Source organism: Vespa crabro, chromosome 8, assembly GCF_910589235.1.
Source record: "Vespa crabro chromosome 8, iyVesCrab1.2, whole genome shotgun sequence".
In the NCBI taxonomy this organism is placed as follows: domain Eukaryota; kingdom Metazoa; phylum Arthropoda; class Insecta; order Hymenoptera; family Vespidae; genus Vespa; species Vespa crabro.
The window spans coordinates 4,774,232-4,784,231 of NC_060962.1; the positions used below are offsets into that span (position 1 = coordinate 4,774,232).

Genomic DNA, 10,000 nt, shown 5'->3' on the forward strand with positions numbered 1-10,000 from the left:
TGTAAATGAACATAAATTCTCTCATTGATATAACTGAATCAATAGAAACAATGTGTGTGTGTGTGAGTGTATTTATTTACATATGTGTGTATATATGTGTGTATGTATAATATGTATGTATGTATGTATGTGTGTGTGTGTGTGTCCGTGCGCGCGTGCGATCGATTAATTACATACGTGATCTTTATGATAAAAATGAAAATAATCAAATAATAAAATGTTCATGTACGAACATAATTTACACATTAACACGTATCTATAATTAAAACAACGAAAGTATTTACATTCGTATAGGTATCTCACAAAAAACTATCGTTCTTTAAATATTAACTTTCAAAAAAAAAAAAAAAAAAGAAAGAAAAAAAGAAAAAGAGAAAAAGAAAAATCAAAAGCAAAAAGAGAAAATAACACAAACAAAAGTGAAAGAAAAGTAAAAAAGAAAAGGAAAAAAAAGAAAACGCAAGGAAGTAAGAAAGGAAAGGAAGAAAAGAACAGAGAAGAAAGAAAAGAAGAGAAAAGATAATTGAAGTAGACAAAAGAAATAAGAAAGAAAGAGAAAAATAAAAAAACAAAAAAGAAAAGTAAAAAGGTTAATCATAACCGTAGCTTAAGAATACGCGTTTAAACGAGAAACACGAATTTCGCGCGTCTTCGAGAAAGAGTGACGTCAGCAGTACGGCTTCGAAGAGAAACGCTCTCTGTTGTGTTGCTTTCGCACGCGTGCATGCATACGTGTGCGTGTGGGTGCATTGTGTACCAGTGAAATGGGAAAAGGAAGAGAAGGGTAAGGGAATGAGGGAGGTTGCGAGGAGGAGGGATGGGGTACGGTTTGATAAGGGGGGAGGAGAAGGAGGAGGAGGAGAAGAGGGGTTGGTGAGCTTGTCGAAGAGACAGGCCACGCGAGAGAGGCAAGAAGAAACGCCTCGCACTCCCACGCCGGAAGGACAGGGAGTTGTATGTACAACGCTGGTGAGAGAGGGCCGTTCACGATGAGAAAGGAAAAAAGAAAGGAAGAACAAAAGAGAGAGAGAGAGAGAGAGAGAGAAAAGAAAAAAGAATGATAACGTTTGGTTCAGTTACGGTGCCTTTCGCGGAGCAACGCGACTTTCGAAGTAACAGAACGGCACGCGTCCTAACTATCAGGCGTCTCTCTCTCTCTCTCTCTCTCTCTCTCTCATACACACACACACACATACAAACACATATACTCTTTCACTCTCTTTCTCTCTTATTCTTTCTTTTCTTATTTTCCATCAAGCACGTAGGTATATACACACATACATACACACATACATATATACATATATGTGTGATACGCACAAAGTATACACATCTATATATATGTATATATATATATATATGTATATATATACATAGGAAGGATACACGAGCGGTGAAAGCAGAGTGAGGCGAAGTCGGTGAAAGGTGACTGTTTCGTGATTCCTCGTCTCGATTCATGCAACAACTTTTCTTTTCGTACGTTTCTTTTCTTTTTTCAAATTATCATATCTACGACTAATCGTAAAGAGAAATGAAAGATGAATGAGAGATAAGTGATAGGAATTGGTAAGAGAAGAGGAAGGAAAAAAGGAAAAAGAAATAGAAAAAAAAATAAAGAAAAAAGATAAAGGAGAGAAAAATAATAAACGAACATTTCCATCTGGTAAATAGTTTCCTAAGTAAGTGTAACTTACGAATGAAAAAGCTAGGCTAGTACCTTCGCGTAAAACGTTGAACGTAATTTACGATTCTTCTGCATCGGGGAAAATGTCATGGAACAGAGTCTTCTACATCCTCGTCATCATCGAGGGCTCGGCCGTCGTACCGAGTCCAGGCTAGCATAATCCGGCCTGCATCAGTCTCTCTCTATCTCTCTCTCTCTCTCTCTCTCTCTCTCTCTCTCTCTCTCTCTTTCTCTTTCTCTCTCTTTCTCTCTCTCTCTCTCTCTAGTCGTCATCGTCTCTGTCTCCATAATTCAACCCTCATCGCGATTGGTCGACGCAGCGCGCTGACGTCACGCGAAAAGCAGTGGGATAACAAGGGGGTTGTGGGGCTAGAGAAGGGAAGAGAAGAGAAGAGAGAGAGAGAGAGAGAGAAAGAGAGAGAGAAAGAGGGAGAATGGAGAATGGCGAGAGGACGAAGGAAGGAAGGAAGGAAGGAAGGAAGGAAGGAAGGAAGGAAGGAAGGAAAGTGACGTAGGGGGTAGAAGGGTTCGAAAGCGGGCTAGCGTAGCTTCCACAAAAATACGCTGTCAGATAGAAACTGGCGGGCGAACAAGGTGCACGGCTGCCGGCGAGCTAGTACCGAGCTAGTAATCGAGCTACCACCATTTCCACCCTTCCAACCCCCTTATCAAACCTCTTCTCTCCTATCCCATCCCACTTCACCGCCTTTTAACCACCCTTCGCAGCGCGAACCGGATTGAAACGATCATCTTCCTCTGATAGTAAAAGGACGAATCGATAAATTTGTACTAATATCGACCGAGCTATGATAAAAAAAAAAAAAAAAAAAAGAAAAAAAAGAAAAATTAGAAAGAAAAGAAAAAATTGAAAGAATTAAAACAAAAAACATGAAATCTGTTTGGTAGGTAATAAGTAAAAAAAAACAAAAGGAAAGAAATAAAGAAAGGAGGAAGGAAAGAAGGAAGAAAAGAAGGAAGGAAAGGAAGGAAGGAAGAAAAAAGAAAAAGAAAGAAAGAAAGAAAGAAAGAAAGAAAGAAAGAAAGAGAGGAAGGGATCTCGAAGCTAGGTAGAAATGGAAGAGGAGGAACGTAGCCTCGAAAGATCGATTTCCAAGGAAAATGGCGTCCTGCGGCGCGCTTCGACCCCACGACCGACCCCGAGCTACCCCTCTCCTCTACAGCATGAGTCTCACCCACGTTCCCTCCCTTTTTGCTTCCTCCCACTACATTCCCCTCGTCCCCTCCACCACCATGCTACTCATGCCTCTTCGTTTCAACCCCCGCGCTACGAACTCACGGTCGATGAAGTGGAGCTCTCTCTCTCTCTCTCTCTCTCTCTCCTCTCTCTCTCACTTTTCTCTATCACTCTCTATCTCTGTCTCTCTTTAACCCTCTACTTCCCTACTCTCCTCGCCAATTCTCTCGCCCCGTATACCACTATATATATATATATATATATATATATATATGCATACACGTACAATCTTTCATATATATATATATATATATATATATATATATATATATATATATATATATATATATATATATATACGTATGTATCTATACACATATATATATGCAAACACGTACAATACTTTTCTATATATGTATATATATATACACGTATGTATCTATTTATCTATCTATCTATCTATCTAACTATCTATCTATCTTTCATTCTACTCGTTTCACCCTCTCTACGGTAAGATAAAGAGAGACGGAGAAACGCACATTGTGAAGAAGAGACAGCTCACCTCTTCCCATCGAGGAGAACGTTCGTAGACATTCTCGGGTAGGGGCTTCATTATGCTTCTTCAATCGTAAACAAACGAGTTGATCTAGCCAGAGATCGAGATCTATATGAATAAGAATAAAAAGAAGGTGAATCATATCGACGATCATCGCCGACTTTATCGTCGATCTTCTCGCCTATCTACGCATCTTTCTCTCTCTCTCTCTTTTTCTTTCTTTCTCTCTATGGTGATCCCGGAAAATATAGATATCATAGATCTTCAATCTTAAATCGGAGAGGTTCTATTCCAAATACACTTCCGTTTCGAACAGGAAATTCTATACGACATAGGGTTGCGAATAAAATGGGATATTTACAAGATGGACGTAAAATCGTCGACCTAGTCGATTTTATTTTGTCTTCTCTGTTGTCGATCGATCTTTTGAACAGGTCTTTCTTCATCGCTATAAAAAACAACTTAACTACGTATTTACATATATATATATATATATATATATATATATATATATATATATGTACGAATCAAAGTAGGTATATCTGTATTTCCGAAATTAGCAATAAATCCCGTTTCCGTGGTATTGTCTAATGCAAGAAGAAAGAATATCATTCTACGTCTTGCACCATCAACCAACGTAAAAGAAAGACAGAGATAGACATACAGACAGATAGATAGACAGATAGATAGATAGAGAAGAAAAGAGAAAGAGAAATGATACCGTTCGTGTAGTCATTCGAAGGATCCTCTTATACTTTTTTCCGACGTTTCCCTCCATGTCCTGTTTCTAACTTATAAGAGAAGTAAGAGTAAGAGGACAAGAACGAGGACGAAGCAGTAGAAGGAGAAGGAAGAGGAGGAGGGCATTATCCCCGGATCGAAAAGCGCGTGAAGCCGCGGATGGAGGTGGCACAGTGGACGGCTGGATTAAAACTGAAATATTAGAGAACGCGAGCGATACCGGCGAGTTACACATATTTTCTCGGGAATAAATTCGCGGCTTGGCAGTCGCGACATAACTTTTTCCTCGAAGGTTCGAACTCGAACTCTGTGCGAGAGAGAGAGATAGAGAGAGAGAGAGAGAGAGAGAGAGAGAGAGAGAGAGAGAGAGAGAGAGAGAGAGAGAGAGAGACGGAGAGAAAGAGAACGAGATAGAGTGAGAAAGATAGAAAAAGGGGGACTAGCTAGAGAGAAAAAGAGAGAGAGAGAGAGAGAGAGAGAGAGAGAAAGAGAGAAAGAGAGAGAGAGAATAGAGGACGGCGAACAAAACGTGTGCGAAACGTGGTGGGTCGTGATATGGTTGTATAGATGGGTAGATGGGAGGAAGAGGAGAAGGAGGTGGAGGAGGTGGAGGGTGGCGGCAAGAGGGGAAAACGTAGAAGTAGTTCTTGACGGGCAGTGGTCAGCCGTGCGGCGACGAGTCAAATCGTCGTGTGCGCATGCGCGAAACCGAACGCGTACGATGGACATATCTCTCTCTCTCTCTCTCTCTCTCTCTCACCTCTCTTCTTTCTTCACCTCTCACCCTTCTTCAATACCCTACGTTCGTTCGTTCGTTCGTTCGTTCGTTCGTTCGTTCGTTCGTTCGTTCGTTCGTTCGCTTCCTCCCCCTTCCACCCTTGACACACCAACCCGTCAACCCGTCGAACCCTAGCGTATTCCGGATGTGCGAAACTTCAAACGTCCCTCCGCGACTTCAAATTGCTACATTATTACGACTTCGGCCGGACCGCAGAAACAATTAGCTCCGGCAGACGCACGCGTATTAATATTTCCATTCGGTTTCGGCCGGCGGCGTGCTGCTTGGTGAATGGCTCGTTTCGACGTTAATGATCGATGGGAGGATTGTTGAAACAGCGACGAGGATACGATCCTCAATGAGGACGATCGATGTTCACAGCCCCCCTTCTCCTCTATCCAACCTCCCCACCCCCTTCTATGATGAATTTTATTGATTCCAACGAAACGGGGGAGGAAATATTATATATATATATATATATATATATATATATATATATATATATATATATATATTATATATATATATATATATATATATATATATATATATATATATATATATATATATATATATATATATATATATATATTCTTTTTTATTAATATGATAATTATTATAGCATTAGATGTAACGTATTGTGATATAATGGTAAAATATAAAACATTGTTATATATAAAAAAATATAAAACATATATATGATAATATATTATATCTAGTATGATAATATTGGTTCTTTTGGATTCTCTTCAATTTTTGTTTTTATCTTTTCCTTTAGTCTTTTGTTTAATTCGATATTAACGAAATATTCGTTGAGAAAACTAGTATGCCAGGTTTTCCTACGAAGATACCCAAGAGAATCTAATTTTACGGGTCGACGAGAAGGTTTCGGAAGACTTAAAGACGTAATGATCGATAGGACGTAATTATAGTCTCTATTATTATATAAAAGGGGTGAAGAAAGTGGAGAAAGAGAGTAAGGAGGGGGAAAGAGAGAGAGAGAGAGTAGAGAAAAGAGAAGAGAGAATAGAGCGGACGGAATATCGCGCGACAAAATTCTGCTCGCAGCTAGGCAACCATTTTCATCGATCGCGGGTGAGAGGGGACGTAAACGGGGAAATGCTTCGAAAAGAGGGGCCGGCCATTTTGTTTACCGAGCGCTAATGTCGAATGACCGCTAAAACTGAATAATAGTCGACCCTGTCGCGTATTAAGCCAAAAAGCTACATAGTTACGTGTGTTTGTACAGTGAAAGTATTTACTCTTTTGTTTTTTTTTCTTTTTCTTTTTTCTTCTTTCTTTTTATCTTTCTATCTTTTTATCTTCGAAAGTAAATTCGTGAAAAAATATAAAAGGAAAAAAAAAAGAAAGAAGATCGATTCTAATCCTCAAAATTATTATTTCGAAGCGAAGATCATCGAGGAAAAAAAAATATAAAAAAATAAAAGGAATAAAGAATTCGTTATCGTATCTCTCGTCTCTTTTTCTCTCTTCTTTCTCTCTCTCTCACTCTCGACTCCCTCTCTCTCTTTCTCTCTCTCTCTCTTTCTCTTTCTCTTTCACCCCCTTTCTCTCTTTCTCTCTCTATGAATGTATAATAATTTAATATTCGACGATGGCGTTTAGCAATTTCTCTACGATCCCCAATATCGATCTCGACGTAGAAAGTTGCAAAATATACGGATAGCTACGTCGTTCTCTGCATTATTTCATTTTCAGCGATATTAGGGAGAAAGAGAGTAAGAGCGAGAGAGAGAGAGAGAGAGAGAGAGAGCAAGAACTAGCTAGAGCAGCGCCGGAACTCCTAATTAACGTCCCTACCACCGACGACGACGACGGCGCGCTAGCCAAACCGAAAACGCCGCGAGAAATTTCAGAAATACTTTCGTAATACAATTAGCTAACTGTGTAACTTAAATAAAACATTTATAACCAGCCAGTATGTGTCTAACGTTTCGTTCGCGATTCGGCATATTACACTTTAGACATGAAATATTATTTCATTTTGTTGCGACAGTGTTAGCGATAGGAGAGACACGAAATTCGGAGGATATTTTTTCTTTACATATTTAACAAAAAAAAAAAAAAAAAAGAAAAAAAAAAGTAAGAAAGAAAAAGAAAAAAACAGAAAAAAAAGAAAAAATAAAAGAATTTAAACTAGTGACCGCGAACGGAAAAAAAAACAGAAGAAAGAAAACAAGAAAAAAGAAATAAAATAACCATATAAATTACGACATGAAGTATTAGTAGTTATATATGTATCTACGTGTATATGTACGAAATATCAAACGAAATTGCAAAGAAAAGAAACGAAAAAATAAAATGAAACGAAAGGAAAAAACCGAAAAACCGAAAAACCGAAAAACCGAAAAACCGGAAAACCGAAAAAGACAGACGTCAGGTATTTTTCTTCTTTCCCCATTTTTTTTTTTGCTGTCGTTGTCGTTTCTGTCGTTTTTCTTCTCTTTTTTTTTTTCTATTTTCCCTCGACGTTATAATTCGTCGTATCAAAAATTTCCGTAACGGGGTTGTATGTGTACCTAGATACGTCCAAGCGACCCGACGTTAAATGAATAATTTGAGCGTGCCCCACGATGAAGATATCTCTTATGGAATGACTCTAAAAACGAGACTGGCAGTCTCGTAAAAGGGAAAAATAGAATGCTTTAGTATTCTACGAACACTACGAACGTTGATATCTAACCGGTTGAAATTTGTTCTCTCTTGCGGGGAGGAAGGAGGAGGAGAGGGACACGATAGCTAGAAGGGTGATGGTGGTAAACGGGTGGTAGCGAGACTAGAACAGGGTGAAAGTTCGAAATCCGGAAAACGTCGACTGTACGACGGCGTTGCGCGTCGTACTCGTTAAACCGAAGCGAAGGCTCGCGTCAGAACGTTTCCTAATTAACGTAAGTGCCGTTCGTTTCGACTCCCACGTGAGAATTCTCATCCCCTCCCATTCACCTTCCCCTAACCATCCCTACCTACCTACTTACTCTAAACATATAGATAGACAAAAATAAATATATATATATATATATATATATATATATATATATACCCATATACATATATATATTATATATAGTTGGAACGCGAATTATTAGGAATCGTTCAATTTCACCCTCGTTTTACACGAACATATCGAATTCATCATCCATTGGTCACATTCAAAATTGGCGCTTAACGAGGACGATCTTAGTATAGGAATCGATCGATCGGAGTTCGAGGAATGACCCCTCTTTTATCGGGGTACGATACGATAAAAATACATCCAACGTGTCCTCCGAAGAGAGAGGACGCGCACCTGTTGACCGTACTTCCTTTCCAAGGGAAATCACAGGAAGATAACGCGTGTGTGTGTGTGTGTGTGTGTGTGTGTGTGTGTGTGTGTGTATGTATGTATGTATGTATGTATGTATGTATGTATGTATGTATGTATGTATGTATGTATGTATGTATGTATGTATGTATGTATGTATGTATGTATGTATGTATGTATGTATGTATGTAACGAATGGCAATAATATTGTATACGAAAGAGTTATTTCTATCTTTTCGATTTTTCTCCAAATAGATAATACCTATAAAATATCTTTTCGTTTATGTATATCGTCAAACATGATTTATATATGTATATTTATTATAAAATGTCAACTTACATTTGTTACCTTTCAAGGTTAAAAAATATAAAATTTAATATAAATTAAAATATAAGAAAAACTAACATAATTAATATGATATATATATATATATATATATATATATATATATATATATACATATACATACATATATATCTAAATAATTATATCAAATAAAATAAATTATTGCAAGTAACAAAGAAAAAGACCAAAAAAGAAAAAGAATTGGAAAAAGCAAAAAAGAGATATAAAAAAAAACTATTATAGCCAATCGATTTTACTTTTTAAAGCGATTTCCGAAGACAAAAAGAAAAGAAAAAAAGAAAAAAATAGAGAAAAGAAAAAGAAAGTTTTTGAAGGATCGTCGATCGGCTTAGCGCGGAACGCGAGTTATGTGTGTCGTTTCTTACCCTCTTTCTTTCTCTTCCTCTTCTATTTCTTTTTCCTCCTCTTTTTTTTCCTTCTTTTCTTCTTCTTCTTATTCTTCTTTTTCATCTACTTTTTCCCTTAGTCTCCGCTAAATCTTTCTTCAGTCCCTAGCCCTTCTCCCTTACTCGTCCCTTTTATCCCTCTTGTAGGCGCACTAACACGGCGAGAGGTGCGGCGCCGCGTTCGACGAAGAAACTTTACGCTTCGTGTAAACCAACATAATTAACTTCCCGTTGCGACTTCTTAATTGCGAAGAAAAGTTCAAGGACCGTGTGTATTTTGCATCGAACCTCGAAAAACACGCGTCCTTGTATAAAAGGATAAACACATACTCGTAACGAAAGATACAACGTCTTGTCGATAATAACAAGTTTTTCACTTAGAGGAATATACGTTTATGTTTCGATATCGAGTTAATTAACAATTTTATTACCGAGCCATAAAATGTGAAGATTTATAATTATAAAAGAAAAAAGAAAAAAAAAAAAAAGAAAAGAAGAAGAAGTGTAAACTAAAAGCTTGATGTTCCTTTTCCCTCCCTTTTTTCTTTCATTTATTATACGTCGTAACATTGTAAATAAATAAAATATTATAATAATTAAATTTGAAAAACGTGACGATTAATGAAAAAAAGATATCTAAATGATATTCGTTATAAATTCGAGTAATTACGTTGCAATTTGTTTCTTTTTTCTTTGTTTTCTTTTTCTTTTTTCCTTTTCTTTTCTTTTTTATGGTAGCGATCGAAAATAAAGAAAAATTCTAACGATTATATGTAAAAAATTAAAACGATAATCTTAATATTAATGAAAAATATATCGGCCATATATTTATCATTTAGTATTTATAATTTGCTATTTAAATTCTATTAAACAATATTATCGTTTAATAAATATTATAACGAACAATGAGAAAATTTTTATTCGTTCATTAAAATTTTCAGATGGAGCTTTAGTCGAGTGGACGCCTGGAG

The 10,000-nt window shown here is 37.1% G+C and overlaps 1 protein-coding gene and 1 long non-coding RNA gene across 3 annotated transcripts in view; both read right to left on the reverse strand.

The window, feature by feature from the left end:
- Positions 1-4,549, reverse strand: part of LOC124426293 — an 11,766-nt gene extending 7,217 nt beyond the window's left edge. Inside the window, exons 1-2 of one of the 2 annotated variants that reach the window (XR_006942705.1) lie at positions 4,157-4,549; positions 3,442-3,543 (exon numbers count right to left, since the gene is read on the reverse strand). This is a non-coding gene — a long non-coding RNA (uncharacterized LOC124426293). Of the gene's footprint in view, positions 1-1,717; positions 2,614-3,441; positions 3,544-4,156 lie in introns of those variants that run through there. The other variant, XR_006942704.1, reaches the window with a different exon arrangement.
- LOC124426286 (anaphase-promoting complex subunit cdh1-like) overlaps positions 1-10,000 on the reverse strand; it is a 51,994-nt gene that overhangs the window by 20,844 nt on the left and 21,150 nt on the right. The window lies entirely within an intron of this gene.